Source organism: Symphalangus syndactylus, chromosome 3, assembly GCF_028878055.3.
Source record: "Symphalangus syndactylus isolate Jambi chromosome 3, NHGRI_mSymSyn1-v2.1_pri, whole genome shotgun sequence".
NCBI lineage: Eukaryota > Metazoa > Chordata > Mammalia > Primates > Hylobatidae > Symphalangus > Symphalangus syndactylus.
In genome coordinates this window covers 70,452,820-70,471,564 of record NC_072425.2, presented here as the reverse complement: position 1 = coordinate 70,471,564, position 18,745 = coordinate 70,452,820, and the positions used below count along the sequence as shown (strand labels likewise).

The window sequence follows — 18,745 nt, the reverse complement described above, 5'->3', positions numbered from 1 at the left end:
TATATATAATAGTTATATATATAATAGTTTTATATATATATATATATATATATATATAATAGTTATCACGGGACCTCTCAGTTTTTATAATTGCATGTACCAATTCCTAATAATCTCTTTCTGTGTGTGTGTAAACATTTTGTAACATTTTGCACAGCACCTCTTACAAATATGCTAATCTGCTTGATTATGTGGTTAGCAATAGCTTTAATATTTATAGGAGCCCAACAAGAGCCAGGAAAATTCTTGCAATAAGAGGGCTTCCTATTGCAAAATTCTCAGTAGAAAGGGAAAATTTGAATTTAGGATATCATTATCAATCTATAGTATAAAATGTTATAGATTGATGATTATATCCTATGTATTATATATACACATAATGTATATATATATATGCACATTTTGTGTGTGTGTATATATACATTTTGTTTATGTTCACACACAGAGATAGAGAAAGAGTGAGACAGAGAGGACAGAAAGAGAGAGAGACAGAGAGGATAGAGAGATTATGAGGAATTGGCTCATGCAATTATAAAATCTGAGAAGTCCCATGATCTGCCATCTGCCATCTGGAGCCCCAAGAAAGCCAGTGGTGTAACTGAGTTCATGTCTGAAAGTCTGAGAACCAGAGGAGCTGATGGTGCAACTCCCATCATGAGATGAGATGTCCCAGCTCAAGTAGGCAGGAAAGAATCAAAAAGGGCAAATTATTCTTTCTTCTGCCTTTTGTTCTATCCAGGCTCTCAATCGATTGAAAGGCATTCCTCTCCCCACCATATTAGGGAGGACAATCTACTTTACTATGTCGACTAACTTAAACATTTATCTCATCAAAACACACCCTCACAGACACTCAGAGATAATGTTTAATCTGGGCACCTCATGGCCAGTCAAGTTGACACATAAAATTAACCTATCACAGTCATTTTGGCTGTTTCTCACAAAACTAAACATAATTTTTCCACATGACCCAACAATCATGCTTCTTTGTATTTACCCAATGGACATGAAAATTTATGTTCACACAAAATCTTACACATAAATGTTTACAGAAACTTTATTCATAATTGCCAAAATTGGGAAGCAGCCAAGATGTCCTTTAGTGGGTGACTGGATAAATAAGTGTAGTACATAAAGAAAATAGAATATTTTTCAGTGCTAAAAGGAAATGAGGTATCAAGCCATGAAAGGTCATAAAGGAAACGTACAGACATATTACAAGGTGAAAGAAACCAATCTGAAAGGCTACATGCTGTATAATTCAGCTACGGTATATGACTTTCTGGAAAGCAAAACTATGGAGATAGTAAAATGATCAGTGGTTGCCAGGGGCCAAAGGGGAAGGAGAGATGAACAGGAAGAACATAGAAAATCTTTAGAAAACTGAAACTCTTCTGTATGATACCACAATGGTAGATGTATGTCATTATGTAGTTGCCAAAACCACAAAATGTGCAATACTCTAATTTACAATAGTTTACAGGAGTGAACCCTAATGTAAACTATGGTCTTTGGGTGATGATGATGTGTCAATGTGGGCTCACAGATTATAACAAATGTACCACTCTGATATGTGGTGTTGATCTTGGGGGAGGACATGTACGTGTGAGGTGGGGTGGACAATGGCTAATTTTGTGTGTCAATTTGACTGGGCTAAATAATGCCCATATAGCTGGTAAACATTATTTCTGAGTGTGTCTGTGACGCTGGGTTTCCAGAAGAAATTAACATTTGATTGGTAGACTGAGTGAAGAAGAGTGCTCTCACCCATTCAGTTGGGCATCGTCCAATCCATTTAGGCCCTAAATAGAACAAAAAGGCAGAGGAAGAGCAAATTTGCTCTTTTCTTGAACTAAGGAATTCATTTTCTCCTGCTCTTGGTCATTGGTGTACCTGATTCTTGGACCTCTGAAATCAGACTGGGACTCACACCACCAGCTCCCCAGGTTCTCAGGCCTTCAGGTCTGGACTGGAACTTCACTACTGGCTTTCCTGGGCCTCCAGCTTGCAAATGGAAATTGTGGGACTTCTCAGACTCCATAATCACATGAGTCAATCTTTTATATTAAATCTCTTTATATGTATATATTTATACACACACACACACATATACACACTATTGGCTCTAGAGAAACTTGACTAGTATAGGTTTTGGTACTGAAAGTGGTTGTAGAGAAGCAGAATTTTAAGTATGAAATTTCTGTTGATTCTGAGGTTTCTGGAATTGGCTCTGTAATCTCATTAGATTTAAAGATGCTAATGGCTGTTTCCAGTAGTAAGGAAAGCACATACCTTTCACTAATACTGTGAAACATAAATTTGTGAAGGGATCTCCAGCATTCTTGAAGAGCTCTGTGATTGCTCTTCTCTGTAGGCCAGACCCCGTACTGAAAACAGCAGTCACTGAATTGGGAAATCTAAATGCAATGGGAGAAATCGGATTCTAGGGTGCCAAGGACCACGGGGCAGCATTCACCCACTAATGGCAAGACAGGTACGGCTGCCTTTGTGGACAGCAAAGTCAAAGCTGATATCAGGACAGCATGACTCACAAAGACCTATGGTGCTGGCTGGTTAACCCTAATGTTCCTAAAAGTGAAATAGATAGGAAGCCTATTGAATTCTTATTTGATATGTGTAAGCAGATAAGTTTTGGGTCCAGTTAACAAAAGCCTAACTCAGATTATAAAACCAGCCATTTATGGCCCCTCAGTCAATCCCCAGATCTGAGCCAGTTTGCAAACCAGAACCCCTCAAATCGAAAAGAGGCTGGGTTCTCCTGAGGAAACACGCTGGTACACTGCCACAAATTTACACTGTTAATCTTTCTTCCGGCCTTATGCCAAAGACATCTTTTTACCAGAGTGACTGTCTGTACACTGAGGAGAGGAAATCATCAGACCTTTCAGGGACTACTTGACACTATCTCTGAACTGACACTAATTTCAGTAGACCAAAAACATCACTGTAGCCAGTCAGAGAAAGGACGTACAGAGATCATGTGATCAATGGAGTTTTACTTCAAATCCATTTCCCAGTGGGTCCTGTGGGTCTCTGAACCGATCCTGTGGTTATTTCCCCAGTACCAGATGCAAAATTAGAATAAACATAGCAGCTGGCAGAATCTCCACATTGGAGCCCTGATTTGTGAAGTGAAGGCCATTGTGGTGGGAAAAGCCAAGTGGAAGCCATTAGAACTTCCATGACTTAGGAAAATAGTAAATCAAAAGCAATACCACATTCCTGGAGAGATTATAGAGATAAGGCCATCATCAAAGACTTGAAAGATGCACAGGTAGTTATTCCTACCACATCCCCAATAAATTTTCCTTTTAAAAAAGGCATACTGCAGAAAATTTATGGATCCTGGAAAATGACAGTGGATTATCATAGGCTTTACTAGGTGGTGACTCCAATTCCAACTGCTGTACCAGATGGGATTTCATTGCTTGGGCAAATTAAAACATCCCTTGGTGCCTGGTTTACAGCTATTAATCTGGCAAATGCTTTTTTCTCCATCCCTGCACCTAAGACCTACCAGAAGCAGTTTGTTTTCAGCTGGCAAGGCTGGTAATATACATTCACTGTCATACCCCAGGGGTATATCAACTTTCCAGCCTTATGTCATAATTTAGTATTCAAGCATCTTGATTGCCTTTCCCTTCCACAAGACATCACACTGGTCCATTATATTGATGGCACTGTGCTGACTGGACCTTGTGAGTAAGATGTAGCAACTACTCCAGAATTACTGGTAATATACATGCATATCAGAGGGTGGGAAATGAATTTGACTAAAACTCACAGGTCTAGAAAGTAAATTTCTAGGGTTCGAGTGGGGGATATGTCAAGATATCTTTTCTAAAGTGAAGAATAAGTTGTTACAGCTGCCCCTCCTGCAAGAAAGAGGCCCAATGCCTAGCAGGCCTCTTTGGATTTTAGAGGCAACATATATTTCAGTAGGGTGTGTTACTTCAGCACATTTACCAAGTGGCTTAAAACCTGCTAGTTTTGAGTGGGGCTCAGAACAAGAGAAGGCTCTGTAGCAGGTTTAGGCTTTTGTTCAAGCTTCTTTGTCCCTTGGGTCATATGATCCAGCAGACTCGATGGTGCTTAAAGTGTCAGTAGCAGATAAGGATGCTATTCGGAGTCTTTGGTAGGCACCTATAGGTGAAGCATAGCCCATTTGGATTTTGAAGAAAGGCTCTGCCCTCATCTGCAGATAACTACTCCCTTTTTGAGAAAGAGTTCATGGCTTGATAATGGGATTTAGCAGAGACTGAGTGCTTGACCATGAACCACCAACCTACTGTGCAACGTGAGCTTCCCATCATAAACTGAGGGGTATCTGGCTCTAAAGCTCTAAATTTGGGCACACACAACAACAGTCCATCAGCAATTGTAAGTGGTATATACATGATCATGCCTGAGCTGGTCTTGAACACCCAAGTAAGTTACACAAAGAAGTAGACCCAAATGCCCACTTCTTTAAGGAAAGGAATGAGTCCTATTGCTGTTGAAGTGCCTTCTCTCTCCCAGACTGTATCTATGGCTTCATGGGGAGTTCCTTATAATCAGTTGACACAGGAAGAAGAGATGCAGGCCTAGTTTGCAGAGACTACAGTCAATAGTGTGGCTGGATGATCAGTGTTTTGGAAGAAGCAAATCATGATTGGCAAATTAGTGACAAAGAAATTTGGGAAAGAGGCATGTAGATAGACCTCTCTGAATACTCAAAAAGCCATAAAGATATCTGTGTCCTATGTGAATGTTTACCAAAGAGTGACTGTAGCAGAGGAAGATTTTAATAATCAAGCAGAGAGAATGATTTGTTCTCTGAATACCAGACAGTCTCTTTCTCCAGCAACCCCTGTCGTTGCCCAATAGGATCATGAGCAAAATGGCCCTGGTGACCAGGCAGAGGTTATGCATGGGCTCAGCAACATGAATTTCCACCCATCAAGATTGACTTGGATATAGTCATTACTGACTTCCCAGAGACCAGTACTGCGCTCCCCATTTGGCACTATCATCTAGGGTGATCAGCCAGCTAATATAGTGGCAGTTTGATTGCGTTGTATCACTTCTATCATGAAGGGGGCAGAGTTTTTCCTTACTAGAATAGACACTTACTCTGGATACAGAATTGCATACAATATTTCTACCAAAACCACCCTGCACAGAATGCCTTATCCATCATTATGGTTGTCTACATACCATTGCTTCTGATCAAGGAATTCATTTCACAGCAAAAGAAGTACAATAATGGGCCCATATTTATGGAATTCATTGATCTTGCTACGTTTCTCACTATTCTGAAGCAACTGGCTTGATAGAATAGTGAAATAGCCTTTTGAAGTCTCATCTACAGCACCAGCTAGGTGACAATACTTTGCAAGACTCAGGCAAGGTTTTCCAGAAGACTGTATATGGATTGAAGCAGCATTGAACATATGGTGTTTTTTCTTCCAGAGCTAAGATTTACAGATCTATAAATCAAGGGCTGGGAAATGAAAGTGGTACCACTAAATATTACCCCTGGTGACCTAATAGCAAAATTTTTGTTTCTTGTTCCCAAGACCTTCCCTTCTGCTGGCTTACAGGTCTAGTTTTATAAGGAGGAATGTTTCCACCAGGAGATACAATGATGCTATTGAAACGGAAGTGAAGACTGCCATTCATCTACTTTGGACCCTTTATGTCAATGAATCATGCAGCAATGAAGGGAGCTACAGTGTTGGCTGGGATAATTGGTGTTTAATACCAAGGGAAAATGGTCTATTACTACACAATGGAGGTAAGGACAAATATATCTGAAACACATGTAATGCTTTAGTGTCTCTTAGCATGAGCCTTGATTAAGGTCCAGTGATTAAGGTCAATGAAAAACCACAACCAAATCCACACAGTAGCATGAACGACCCAGATCCTTTAGGAATAGGAGTTTGGATCACTCTACCAGGAAAAGAAATACAACTAGATGAGGTTATTGCTAAGGCAAAGGGAATATATAATGCGTAATAAAATAATATCAACTATGACTATGTTACCAGTTACAGAGACAAGGTTTGTAATTATGAGTAGTTCCTTTTTATTTTGTTGTGAATACATGTGTGTGTATACATATGTATTAAACAAATATCTTTGCTCTCTTTCGTCTTTTTTCTCTTATGTACATAACATATATTGACTTTATGTCATTATCTAAATATTACTGATTTTACATAAAAGTACTTAAAAGATATGAGAAGAGTAAACAGCACTCAAGGACTTTACCATTTCTTCTTAGAAAGGGACTAGTTCAATTTTAGCTGCACGTGGGATACAGTTGTATCATGTTAGGTGGACTTGTGACCTTGTTATTGTCTTTACTGAGGATCAAGTATGGTTTAAGGAGATATATGTCTGGGTGCCAAGTTGACAAGTTGGTTGACAAGTTGACAAGTTGTGGAATTGGAATGGTTAATTTTATGTCAACTTGATTGGGCTAAGGAATGCCCAGATAGCTGTTCAACATTGTTTCTGTAGTGGTACGTTTCCAGAAGAGACTCACATTTGATTGGTAGACTGAGTAAGAAGGTTACTCTCACCAATGCAGGTGGTATCATTATTGATATGGTTTGGATTTGTGTCCCCACCCAAATCTCATGTTGAGTTAGAGGAGGGGTCTGGTGGAAGATAATTGGATCATGAGGACAGTTTTCCTCCTTGCTGTTCTCATGATATCTCATGGTTTAAAAGTGTGTGACACTTCCCCCTTCACTCTCTCTCTCTCTCCTACCATCATGTGAAGAAGGTGTCTGCTTCCTCTTCATTTTCTACCATGATTGTAAGTTTCCTGAGGCCTCTAAGTCATGCTTCCTGTTAAGCCTGTGGAACTGTGAGTCAATTAAACCTCTTTTCTTCATAAATTACTCAATCTCAGGTAGTTTTTTGTAGCTGTGTGAGAATGGACTAATACAGAAAATTGGTATCAAGAGTGGGGTACTGCTATAAAGATACCTGAAAATGTGGAAGTGACTTTGCAACTGGATAACTCTCTGAGGTTAGAAAAGTTTGGAGGGCTCAGAAGAAGACAGGAAGATGTGGGAGTTTTGAACTTCTTAGACGCTTGTTGAATAGTTTTGACCAAAATGCTGAGAGAGATATGTAGAATGAAGTCCAGACTGAGGTGATCTCAGATGGGGATGACAAACTTATTGGGAACTGGAGTAAAGGTCACTCTTGCTATACCTTAGCAAAAAGACTGGCAGATTTTTGCCCCTAGCCCAGAGATCTCTGAAACTTTGAGCTTGAGAGAGATGATTTAGGGTATCTGGCTGAACAAATTTCTAAGCGGCAAAGCATTCAAGATTTGACTTTGCTGTTTCTCAAAGCGTACACTCATTTGCAAGAACAAAGAGATTATCTGAAAATGAAACATATTTATAAGGGAAGCAGAGCATAAAAGTTAGGAAAATTTGCATCCCAGCCATGCAATAGAAAAGAAAAACCCATTTTCTGGGAGAAATTCAAGCCTACTGCAGAAATCTGCATAAGTAAAAAATAAAAGTGGAATGTTAATAGACAAGACAATGGGAAAAATGTCTCCAGAGCATTTCAGAGAACTTTCCGCCAGCTCCTCAAACCACAGGCCCAGAGACCTAGGAGAAAAAAATGATTTTGTGGGCCAGATCCAGGGCCCCCTGCTCTATTCAGTCTTGGGACATGGCAGCTTGCATCCCAGCTGCTCCAGCTCCACCTGTGGCTAGAAGGGGCCAAGGTACAACTTGGGCCATGGCTTCAGAGGGTTTAAGCCCCAAGCTTTAGCAGCTTCCATGTGTTTATGGGTCTGCCGCTGTGCAGAAGGCAAGGATTGAGGTTTTTAAGCCTCTGCCTAAATTTCAGAGGATGCATGGAAATGTCTTGGTGTCCAGGCAAAAGTCTGCTACAGGGGAGGAGCCCTCACAGAGAACCCTTACTAGGGCAGTGCAAAGGGAAAATGTGGTGTTGGAACCCCCACAGAGTTCCAAATGGGGCAGTGCCTAGTGGAGCTGTGAGAAGTGGGCCACCATCCTCCAGACCCCAGAATGGTAGATTCATTGACAGCTTGCCATGGTGCAGCTGGGTAAGCCACAGGCACTCAACACCAGCTTGTGAAAGCAGCCGTGGGAGCTGTACCCTGCAGAGCCACAGGGGATGAAGCTGTCCAAGGCCTTTGAAGCCCACCTGTTGCATCAGCATGCCCTAGATTTGAGACATAGAGTCAAAGGAGATTTTTTTGGAGCTTTAGGCTGCAATGTCTGCCCTGCTGGATTCTGGACTTGCATGGGACCTGTAGGACCTTTGTTTAGGCTAATTTTTCCCTTTTGGAATGGGAGCATTTACCTAACCCCTGTACTTCCATTGCACTTTGGAATTAACTAACTTGTTTTTGATTTCACAGGTTCATGGGTGGAAGGCACTTACCTTGTCTCAGATATGACTTCGGAATGTGGACTTTTAAGTTAATGCTGAAATCAGTTAAAACTGGGGAACTGTTGAGAAAAGTCAATTGTATTTTTCAATGTGAGAAAGACAAAGGATTTGGGAGGAGCCAGGGACAGGATGATATCATTTGGATTTGTGTCCCTGCTCAAATCTTACGTCAAATTGAAGGAGGGGCCTGATGAGAAGTGATTGGATTATGGGTGCAGTTTTCCCCCTTGCTATTCTCATAATAGTGAATAAGTTCTCATGAGATATGATGGTTTAAAAGTGTGTGGTACTTATCCATGATTTTAAGTTTCCTGAGGCCTCCCAGTCATGCTTCCTATTAAGCTTGCAGAACTGTGGGTCAGTTAAACCTCTTTTTTTCATAAATCTTCTAGTCTAAGGTAGTTGTGTTTTTGTTTTTGTTTTTTTTTTTTGAGATGGAGTCTTGCGCTGTCTCTCAGGCTAGAGTGCAATGGCACAATCTCTACTCATTGTAACCTCCGCCTCCCAGGTTCAAGTGATTCTCTTGCCTCAGCCTCCTGAGTAGCTGGGATTACAGGCATGTACCACCATGCCCCACTAATTTTTGTATTTTTAGTAGAGATGGGGTTTCACCATGTTGGCCAGGCTGGTCATAAAATGCCTGACCTTGGATGATCCACCCTCCTTGGCCTCCCAAAGTTCCGGGATTACAGGCGTGAGCCACCACACCCAGTCTAAGGTAGATCTTTATAGCTGTGTGAGAATGGACTAATACAATCATCCGATTTGTTAAGGCCCTGAGTAGAATGAAAAGAAAGAGGAAAAATAAATTTACTCTTTTCTAAAGCTGCAACATTCATTTCCTCCTGCCTTTGGAAATTGGTATTTATTGTTTTGTGCCTTAAGACTCAGACTGAAACTCCATTCGTTAGCTTCCTGGTTCTTGGGCCTTCAGGTTTGGTTTGGAACTACACCACTCGTTTACTGGGCTTTCAGCTTGCAGACAGCAATTGTGAATCTTCTCAGCCTCCACAGTCACATAAGCCAATCCCTCACTATATACAAATATGTGTGTGTGTATGTATACACATATATATGTATATACTATATATATATAGTGTACATGTACATACACACATACACAAATGCTCCTTGACTTACAATGAGGTTATGTTTTGATAAACTCATCATAAGATAAAAAACATGTCAGTCTAAAATGCATTTAATACCCCCAATAAATCCATTGTAATATCAAAAAATTGTAAATTGAACCATCATAAGTTGAGGACTGTCTGTTTGCATGGATGTATGCAAGTGTGTGCATGTGTGTGTGTGTGTGTGTGTGGTATTGCTTCTCTTTCTTTGGAGAGCCTTAGTAATACAGGGGACAGAAAATATATGAGAGCTGCTTGTACCTTCTACTCGATTTTGATGTGAACCTAAAACTGTTCTGAAAAATAAAATTTATTAATTTAAAAAAATGCTGTTTGCAAAATTTTCCCAGCCACCTATCTCCATTGTTTGGTAGGAATGAAAGACTAAAGGAACTAACACAGAAATCCAGGTGCTAAAACACAGAAATCCAGGTGCTTAAAAAAATAATGCCAGTTAGTATTGAATTTGGCCCTAGGCTCTTCCTTACTACACAAATATCCTTTCCGATGGCTGGTTTAGGAAAATTCATTTATTTTCAGAAAGAATTAAAGGAAGAGTAAAGGACAGGAGGAGAAGGAGGAAGAGATATTAAAAGTAATTTCCTAGTAAAGAACTCTCACAGGCAAATATCGTCACGAAGTAGAGGAAACTTACTACAAATTAAAATAATAATAATAACCTCTAGGGAGCAACAGCAGAAAGAACATATGTAACAGTCAAAATAACTTAGGAAACAGATTGAAGACTGTGTAATGATATAAACTTTAGGAGATGGAGATCTTGGGAAATGATTTTTAATACTGAAATTTCATAGTTGTAGGTTAAATTAAGGAAAGCAAAAAGATAGTGCTAATAACCCAATGAATGACCCAGAAAACAATTTAAAAAAAGACTTGGAACCAACCCAAATGTCCAACAACGATAGACTGGATTAAGAAAATGTGGCACATATACACCATGGAATACTACGCAGCCATAAAAAAGGATGAGTTCATGTCCTTTGTAGGGACATGGACGAAACTGGAAAACATCATTCTCAGTAAACTATCGCAAGGACAAAAAACCAAACACCGCATGTTCTCACTCATAGGTGGGAACTGAACAAGGAGAACTCATGGACACAGGAAGGGGAACATCACACTCCGGGGACTGTTGTGGGGTGGGGGCAGGGGGGAGGGACAGCATTAGGAGATATACCTAATGCTAAATGACGAGTTAATGGGTGCAGCAAACCAACATGGCACATGGATACATATGTAACAAACCTGCACATTGTGCTCATGTACCCTAAAACCTAAAGTATCATAATAAAAAATAAATAAAAATAAAAATGAAATGAAAATAGAGTTTAGAAATGAAAGAACATGAGTAGGTATGGAAGATGCCAAAGGAGATTTCCAAATGTATAATTAGAATCCATGCTGAAAAAATGGAAACCACAGAAAAGAACAAATATTTAAAATGTAATTCAAGAAAACTGTCTTTAAAAGAAGAATTGATTATATAATGAAAGATTAATCACCATGACCCTGGAAAGATTTATCCAGAATGACCACATGAATATATAGCATAATAAATTTGCCATACTTCAAAATAATCTTTTATATTTTAAAGATTTTAAATATAATAACGCCAAAGCAGTTATAAGAGAAAAAATAGCCTGACCTCTTACTTTTCCACAGCGACATTAAAATCAAGAAGTCAGTGAAGCAATATATGCAATTTTAAAGAACAAAAAACTCATTTCTGCTTGGCCAAATCCTCATTAAAATACAAAAGCAACAAACACACTTGAGAGAAGAGAGAACTTGCTGGAACTGAGGAAACGATATTCCCATGAACTATTCTTAAGAGAGAGAATAGAGCCAACCACGAAGTAACTCAAAACATGGAGTAAATGTTAGTGAACATCTGTTTACATGTAGGACTAACAAAAAGATAAATTATAGTAAGGAATATTAAAATTAAGAAATTTTGGAGCTAAAGGAAGAGAAAACATAGAAGTGGTGACAATATGCTGGCAAAAGTCAAAATAGAATCCACAAACCTAAGAATTAATTAATAAAAGTATAATTTTATATAATAACGTGAAGTTAAACATTACAACACTGTGAAAGAAACTACCTAACAAGAAATGAATGGTAGAGGAGAAAAAGAAGGTAAGAAGGAAGAAATACACAAACTTTACATTGTTTCTAGTGGAAAAATAAAAGCACAAAATTATATACATATATATGTATACATATGTTGTACATAAAATATCTATATAATATTTATACATACGTATGGTGTGTGTGTGTATTCTTAAGGATATAATATAAAGTTAACCATTAGAAGAAAATAAAAACCTTCTAAGTATCAGGAAAAAACAAAATAAAACATAGTGACCACACGTTGAACAATATTTAAAATTTATTTACAAAAACAAGTCTTTTAACTCTGTAGGTCATTTTTTAAATATGCTCTAAACTCCCTAAACTCTATGCTTTATGGAAGAAAAATATGTAAATCCCAGGGCCTAGAAATGAAAGATGGCCAAAGAATACTAGGATATAAAAGCAAAAAAAAAAAAAAAAAAACATGATTTGTTAGAATCCTAATTGAGTTTAAAATTATGCAAGTAACCATTGAGTGAGACAAAAAAAAGATATAAAATACTGATGCTACAATTAATTATGAAGATACAGCAGTTATTAAGACTTATATGCCAGATAATTTAGCATCAACCTTTGCAAAATAAAAACTATGAGATTCAAATAGAAACCGTCAGAAATACACATCCGTCGACAAAGACTCAAGCCCACCAGCACGTGACAAATCAAGTGAGCAAAAATCAGTATGATTACGAAAAATAATTCAATCAATATTGCCTTGGTTTCACTACAATACCAGCTTTCTCAATCCCACTGACTTAAAACAGTAGCTATTTATTCTTGTGTTCACCACATGTTCGTCAAGAGTTGGAAGGGGCCCCTACTCAGCGTAATCACTCAGGGACCCAGAATGGCAGATCAGCCATGCTCTCTAACATTGCCAGTCACTTCTAACTAATAGGAAAAAAAGCACCCTGGAGAAACTCATATAAGCAATTAAATAACACACATCATTTTGGCTTACAATTCATTACACTGCACCCTCCCAATCACAAAGTGAGGACAGAAAGATGCAATTCTACCCTAGGTCCAGAGGTGGGGCAAGCCAGAACTATTTTGTAAACCAAAATAAAAATTATAATATAATTAGTAAGATGTTTTCATTTGAGTAATAGACACAGATACGCTGTACATATAAATTGATCTTGATTGGGCCATAAAATAAGTACTAAAAATTACTAATGACATTATGTGAACACAATCCAGACATTAGAAAATTTAAAAGACTAGAAAATTTTTTGACTCTACTATCAAAAATTTTTTTAAAAAAAATTTAAACTACTTATGTAAAAAATAGCTATGATTAGCCAAGCACGGTGGATCATGCCTGTAATCCTAGCACTTTGGGAGGCCGAGGTGGGCGGATCACAAGGTCAAGAGATGGAGACCATCCTGACTAACACGGTGAAACCCCGTCTCTACTAAAAATACAAAAAAATTAGCCGGGCATGGTGGCGGGTGCCTGTGGTCCCAGCTACTCGGGAAGCTGAGGCAGGAGAATGGCATGAACCTGGGAAGCGGAGCTTGCAGTGAGCCAAGATCGCACCACTGCACTCAGCCTGGGCGACAGAGCAAGACTCTGTCTCAAAAAAAAAAAAAAAAAAACAACTATGATTAAAACTCATGGACTGGACATAAGGCAGTGCTGAGTTAAAATTCAGTGTTAAACATCTGCTATTAATTATTAAAAATAAGAGTAAGTTGTATAAACATTTAACTTGAAAAGAAAAAAATGCAGAGAGACAATTTAATAACAAAAAACTACTGAAATGGCAAAAAAAAATGTTGAAGTAACAATCTAAAAGATGATTCTTTAAAAATTGTTTTTCAATTATACTTGACCTTATTAAGTAACCAATCAGAGAGTGAGGGGTGGTGAGAGGGAGAAAGAACTAATAAGAAATACTAAAACAGGAAATAACTATAGAAACTGAGAAAATTAAAATAGTCTAGAAGGAAATTATTAACTCTATACATATAAATTTGAAAATCTATATAAAATTACTTTCTTTCTTGCAATTCAAAATGCACCAAACAGATTCTAGAAATAGTGAAAGATCTAAACAAGCCAATTAACCTAAGAAGTGGCAGTGGTAAAGAGGAAATAGTTTTTAAATAATAAATCACAAATCAACAGCTCCAGATAGTTTCACCACATAATTTTACTAAATCATCAAATAAAAGGTAATCACAATGTTTTAAACTGTTTCAGATAATAGAAACTGGAGACTTTCTCCTAAAAGATTCTTATGTATTAAATGCAATATATTACTGAAGGTCAGAAAAAATTACAAAAATCAGATATGCTAACTAATATCACTCATGGAAATCAATAAAAATTTAAACAAAATGAAATATTGGCAAAGAGATTTCAGAGCACATATTAATAATTAACTGTAATTCATTGAATTATATTTTGTAAGTTAGATCTAGTCACACTTTAATTTATATTAACTGTATGTAGAATAGATCTAACTTACAAAAAATTAATTTGTAAGTTAGATCTATTCACACTTTAATTTATATTAACTGTAATTCAAGGAATTGTGATTCAAAGAATAAACTTTAATTCAATGAATTACAGTTAATATAAATTAAAGTGTGAATAGATCTAACTTACAAAATATATCCATTGTTGTTAAATAATTATTTGATGAAAAGATTTTCCACACCTTTTTTATTAAACAATAGGTTCTTAAAAAAACAGAAATGGGTGGATAGTTCTTTTTAATCTGTTAAACTTCTAAGACCAGGATCATTCTTTAAATGAAATGGGAAAATACTAGAATTATATCCATTTTGGCATTTTTGTTTTTTTGTTTTTGTTTTTGTTTGTGTTTTTTTGTTTTTTGACAGAGTCTTGCTCTGTCACCCAGACTGGAGTACAGTGGCATGATCTCAGCTCACTGCAACCTCCACCTCCCAGGTTCAAGCAATTCTCTTGCTTTAGCCTCCCAAGTAGCTGGGATTACAGCCATGCACCACCATGCTTGGATAATTTCTATATTCTTAGTAGAGATGGGGTTTCGCCACGTTTGCCAGGCAGGTCTTGAACTCCTGGCCTCATGTGATCTGCCTGCCTGGGCCTCCCAAAGGGCTGGGATTACAGGCATGAGCCACTATGCCTGACCCAAATTATATCTATTAAATGTAAGAATAATGCAAAATCACTAAAATCACTACTGTTTAATGTTGCTCCAAATGTTCTAACCAATGCAATTAGAGAAGGCAAAAATATAGTAAGTAAACTCAGTTGCAAAGAAAGAGAAAAATTAGTTGCTTGCAAATAACCTTTCTGCTACCTAGGAAACTCAAGAAAGCTAGCTTAAAAATTATCGTAAACAAAAAGGTAACTCAATAGAGTTTGCTGCATACAAAATTATTGCACAGAAAATAATAAACTTCCTATATACACAATTGGTGATAGTAATAATAACATTAGTAGTGACCTCATTTATAAGACAAAAACAATTATAAATAAAATTCTTAAGAATAAATTTTAAGAAAACTACGTAAGTAGAAAGAGGAAGGAAGGAAGGAAGGAAGGAAGGAAGGAAGGAAGGAAGGAAGGAAGGAAAAGATTCTAAGAGATAAAAGAAACCTTGAAGAAACTGAAAGTCATATCATGTTCCTAAACATAAAACCAAAAAATCATAAAGATGTCAATTCTCCATACTTAAATCAATACATTCAACATGATCCTAATAAAATAATCTATGACAATTGTTTTAAAACTGCAAAAGATAATTATTCAGATAATGCAAAAATAGCCAGAAGAATGGGAGGGAGGGAGAGATGAGAGAATTTCACCTATTTATCAAAATATATTTTAAAGCTCCAATAGTTAAAGTGTCTAAAGTTTAATTGCCTTAAATACTGTGATTGTTATGCTTATGATGAAGGTAATGTCAATGCAGTGGGGGAAAAAATTTTCAATTACTGGTACGTGGAAAAATAAATAGCTCTATGGGTAAGGAAATTTAATTCATAGTTCATACTTACATCAAGAAGAATTCTACATGTTAAATATTTGAATATCACAAAGGAAAATAAAAGAAACCATAATGGTACTAAAAGAATATCTACAGGAATTTAAAAATTAATCTTGGCATGTAGAAAGCCTTTCTTACTATGGCATAAATCCCGAAGTTTTTTTTTAAAAAAAAGATTGACTAATTTTACTACAATTTTTTAAGTTTGAATTAAAAAAAGTCTTTATAAACAAAGCCAAAAGACAAATAGAACACCAGAAATAATTACTTACAAATCACATCACAATTAGCTCATTTTATAAATATAAACAAAACACTTTTTAAAGCTTATCAGAAAAATACAATGAAACATTAGAAAAAGAATAATAATAATTTTTCTAATAATAAACAATTTGCTTAATGGAAAACATAACGAGATGATCTAAACATTGAAAAGATAGTCTCACTCAAAATAAGACAGACACAAATTAAAACTCTGGCCAGTTCTCACCTGATTGTCAAAGAACAAAAAGTTTGATCTGTGGCAGCAAATACTTAAAGAATCAGATAATCTCCTTCTCTGTGATAACTGGGTTAATTGGAATATCAACCTTAAGGAAATTTAACAAAAAGCACCCATATTATAAATGCAGTTATCATTTTCTGCTTAGATTCTACATCTATAAATTATCTCATAATTATGTTTACATTCCTGTGAGATGATATCTGCTGGGCTGATATTGAATAGTAGATTTAGTTGCAGCCAAACTTTTGTTTACAGCTGACATCTGCTTAATTGGTCTGTTCTCTGTCTGTCCTCATTGGTTTCTACCCATGCCATATTGGCAGTTGTTAAATATTTTGAGTATTACCCCTGATATTACTTATTGCTAAGTATTGTATATAGAAGCTAGAGAATGGAAATGACACTATTTCATTATTTATTATTAGAAAAATGGAAAATAAAACTCCATTGAAATGCCACTACACATCTAATAGAATAAAGAAAAAGAAAGAAAAAAAGAAAGAAAAGAGAGAAAGAAAGAAAGAAAGAAAGAAAGAAAGAAAGAAAGAAAGAAAGAAAGAAAGAAAGAAAGGAGAGAGAGAGAGAAAGAGAAAGAAAGAAAAATTCCAAGTTCTGAAGAGATACAGAACAACTAGAACTCGCATAGACTGCTGGAATATGAAACTGGTGGAATATAAAACAAGCTGCTTTGGAAAACAGCTTGGCACCTCATAGTTTCTTACAAAATTAAACATACACTTACCATACAAACCAGGCATGCCAGTCCAAGAGAAATTACTCTTATGTTCACACAAAATCTGCATGCAAATGTTGATTGTGACATTATTCATAATTGCCCAAAGGGAACATCCCAAAGGCCCCTCAATTGTGGTACATCTAAGCAATGGAATATTATTCAATTAAAAACCTATGTATATACACATAATATATATTTTAGGCCGGGCGCAGTGGCTCACGCCTGTAATCCCAGCACTTTGGGAGGCTGAGGCGGGTGGATCACGAGGTCAGGAGATCGAGACCATCCTGGCTAACATGGTGAAACCCCGTCTTTACCAAAAATACAAAAAATTAGCCGGGCGTGATGGCGGGCGCCTGTAGTCCCAGCTACTCGGGACGCTGAGGCAGGAGAATGACGTCAACCCGGGAGGCGGAGCTTGCTGTGAGCCGAGATCGCGCCACTGCACTCCAGCCTGGGTGACAGAGCAAGACTCCGTCTCAAAAAAAAAAAAAAAAAAAAAAAAAGAAAAATTTAAATATTTTATTTGTTTTCTCATTAAAGAAACTTAGAGACAGACCAGGCTCACAGCACAACACAGTGCTATGGCCCACCATGCTACTGACAGGTATGATTTCTTTTATTTTTTTTTCTCTCACTACATTTGGCGTGCTCTCTACACTTAGCATGTAGCTTTTCCTAACATGGTTGCACTAAAGATCCTGCACTTCCAGGTTTCTCTACTGCGTTTCAGCTCAGAGAAAATAGAGTTCAGGAAGCCTTTTCTTTGTTTTTCTTAATCATCCTCTTTCAGGTGTAATTTACATACCATAAAAGTCACCCATATTCGTTGTACAATTCAGTATTTCTGGTGAACTTGCCAGAGATATTGTGCAATCATCACCACAATTATTTTAGAACATTTCTTCACTCCAGAAAGCTCCCTCATGCTCTTTTTCAATCAATTCTATCACCAACCTCAGCCCCAGATAATCACCAATATGATACTTTCTGTATCTACAGATTTGCCTTTTCTGGACACTTCAAATATATAGAATTATGCAATTATATAGTCTACTGCTTTTCACTTATTTCACTTAGCATAATGTTTTGAGTTTCATCCATGTTATAACATGTATCACAAAAACAGACAGAACCCAGAGGTCGATTTAAAGATTAAGAAAAACCTGGTGAGCAGAATGAGTAAGACAACAAAGGGTGGGAGTTAACAAAAAATGAAATTGGGGCACTGAGCACAGTGCAGTTCTGATAAAGCCAGACATTGAAGGCAAATATATTGAATTCTGAGATCTGCTAGAGATTACCTATTATATAGAACAAACACTTCTTGTAACAAGGGCAGCTACATAAAGCAGATCACCATGTCACACGGAAATTCTATGCCTTTCTGTGGTGACTGAGTGAGTGCAGACTGGGTTTATTCACATACAAACAAAATAAAGCAAGAGCTTAGTTACAGAGCCTCCCTGTTTATTTCACTTGATAACCTAAAATAATGTGATAATTAATAACAACCCCCTGAATACATGCAAACACCTAGAAATGACAGCAAAATACAACAAAATTCCCTTTTGCATGCCTAGTTGAACATATTACAAAATTCCGAGGTGCCAGATAATAAAAGGAAAATGACAACCAGAATTGATAAAAGCCTGAATATTCATAGTAAAGAAACATAATTCCTGAAATGGATAAATAAAACTAATACAATGGAGATGCATTGCAGTATTTGGCTGTGACACATTCTGGACTAAAGAAAGAAATCTTA

General features: G+C 37.0%; 1 long non-coding RNA gene across 1 annotated transcript in view; it reads left to right on the top strand.

Annotated features, from left to right (window-relative positions):
* Nucleotides 1-16,733, top strand: part of LOC129479317 (uncharacterized) — a 54,948-nt gene extending 38,215 nt beyond the window's left edge. The window contains exons 3-4 of the long non-coding RNA XR_008656641.2: nt 5,604-5,797; nt 16,667-16,733. This is a non-coding gene — a long non-coding RNA (uncharacterized lncRNA). The remainder of the gene's footprint in view (nt 1-5,603; nt 5,798-16,666) is intronic.
* Nucleotides 16,734-18,745: the final 2,012 nt, after the last annotated feature.